This window comes from Portunus trituberculatus, chromosome 34, assembly GCF_017591435.1.
Source record: "Portunus trituberculatus isolate SZX2019 chromosome 34, ASM1759143v1, whole genome shotgun sequence".
NCBI lineage: Eukaryota > Metazoa > Arthropoda > Malacostraca > Decapoda > Portunidae > Portunus > Portunus trituberculatus.
This window is the reverse complement of record NC_059288.1, coordinates 8,835,544-8,838,043: the sequence shown is the minus strand read 5'-3', so window position 1 is coordinate 8,838,043 and position 2,500 is coordinate 8,835,544. Positions and strand designations below refer to the sequence as shown.

Genomic DNA, 2,500 nt, shown 5'->3' with positions numbered 1-2,500 from the left:
GGCTACCAGCATGTTGGCCACGATACTACTGACCATAGAGGCATCGCCTGGCGTCACTGGAGAGGTACGAGCTACTCCCTGCAGGCTGCATCAATGATGATGCGTCCTGCCTTCTGAGCCGCTCTGCTGTTGGCTGCCGCGCGGCACTGCACGGTGGGAGGCATGCTTGTGCCGCCGCCGCCGCCGCTGACGCCGCCACTACCCAATGGACCACCACCACCACCACCACCTCTCCAAGCAACCTACGTATCTAACACTATTTACTAACATTCTGCCAGAATGCTGATAACAAACATGTGACGTCAACTGGTGAATAACTCGAGTAACGTTTGCACACCTTGGTCTATTTCCCTCATGTTTGCCCTGTCCCCCTGTAAGATCCACACCAACCTCTAAGTGATAAGACTGCCTCTTGCCTCATGTCTTGTTCACAATCCTGTACACGTAGCTATATGTATTGTCAAGAAAAGGACTCTCTCTCTCTCTCTCTCTCTCTCTCTCTCTCTCTCTCTCTCTCTCTCGACTAAGTAATTTTTCTTCAAAAAGACTTTACTTCATTTCTTTACTTATTTATCTTTCTTTCCTCTTCTCCTTCGTTCTCTCTTTTTCTTCTTCCTTTCCTTTTTCTTTGTCTATTCTTCATCCCGTTAATTTTATTCTTTCTTTCCTCTCTCCTTTTCTTTCCTTCTTTCTTCTTTCATCTCCTCCTCTCCTTCTCCTTCATTCTCTTTCTTCCACATATCTGGTTTCGTTTCTCCTCCTCCTCTTCCCTTTTTCTTCATTTTTTCCATCTATCCATAGATGTAACATCCATCTATAGATTAAGATGCTATTTGATGACAGATTAAAACGTCAATTTATTACATTCTCCTGAGAACATTGTGATTTCTTACTGTATGTCAATAAACTATTTCATTCATACAATTGCTTTGAAACAATTATAAAACCAACTGGAGTAATCTGCAAACCAGCAACATTAATTACTTGACCACGTATGAACCAACGACAGACAGTGAACTATGACAGAAGTGACACCTCTTATACACTGATCACTGACACTTTGCCAGTATTTACCCTGCTTTCCACAGGTAATCTTAGCAACGCCTCACTTGTTAGTAGAGATAAGAGACTTGTTACTGATGACTGAATCTCACTTGTCAGGGAAGAAACACTTCATTAAAAATGTTTCTGAAGACTTGCTAACACTGAAGGAAGTGAGACTATAATATTGTCTAATTCATGTACAGATGAACTTAAGTGTGTATACAATAAACATTCACCGATCACCTACTTGCCTTATTCCAAGACTCTGTGCATTGTTTTCTGAAGAGAGAAATCGGAGCTAACTGTAACTCCTAAATCTTTCTCATATCCTGAACCCACCACAGCTTCGTGGATGACTGTGTACCTACCGTGTGGACTTAGCCAGAGCTTCTACCACACACTGGACATCAACACTGTGTTGTGACTTGAGTGAAGCCTTTCACACTACATCGCATGCTATCTCACTCCACAAACTAAGTATGTTTGGTATTGGAGGGAAATGATCATGACCTTTCAAAAGATATTTATTCAACAGAAAATAGTTCACAGTACACAATAATGCGTCTTCTTCTCATAAAAATATTCCCTGTGGTGTTCCGCAAGGCTCAATTTTGGGACCGGTACAGCTTTTAGTACACGTCAATGATATCAGCCGGACACGTGGCAAATTATTACCCTTGTTGTTTGAACACGACAACACAATTTATGTTCAGTGGTAAAATATTAATGAAATATCACAGTTGACAAGAGACTAACGACACACACACACACACACACACACACACACACACACACACACACACACACACACACACACACACACACACACACACACGAAAAATTACTGAATTATTACAAAGATTACACACCGTCTTGGAAGAAATGTCTCGGAGGAGGAGGAGGAGGAGGAGGAGGAGGAGGAGGAGGAGGAGGAGGAGGAGGAGGAGGAGGAGGAGGAGGAGGAAAAATTGAAATAACATGAGTAATTTTAAAACGCAATCAGAAATTTCCTCACACACACACACACACACACACACACACACACACACACACACACACACCACGGTATCAAGTTAATCCCGTTTTCTTTCACTCAACATGAAAAAAAAGAGCCAAAAGAAGGAAAACGATTGACAACACAAGGGAAACTTAAGAAGGACCAATTACCTGCTTCATTAACCCTTTCATGCGCAGCCAGGACAAAAGCAAAGGCAAGAAAGTCAATGACACACAAAAGAAAAGAAAAAAAAATAAACAAATCTATCCAATACGAACAGGAATCAAACAACATATCTCACTAAACAATTGACAAAGAGGGGAAATGATACAAGGGGGAACAAGACATTCAAAATTTGCCTTTGTTGATTTGGAGGCAGGAAAAGTTCGTCTGTAATCAATTAACTTTTAAATATTTCACCCTTTCGCTGCCTCTCTCTCTCTCTCTCTCTCTCTCTCT

The 2,500-nt window shown here is 41.5% G+C and overlaps 1 long non-coding RNA gene across 1 annotated transcript in view; it reads right to left on the bottom strand.

Moving 5' to 3' along the window:
• Positions 1 to 2,500, bottom strand: part of LOC123512872 — a 51,599-nt gene that overhangs the window by 33,478 nt on the left and 15,621 nt on the right. The gene's annotated exons all lie outside the window — the stretch shown is intronic.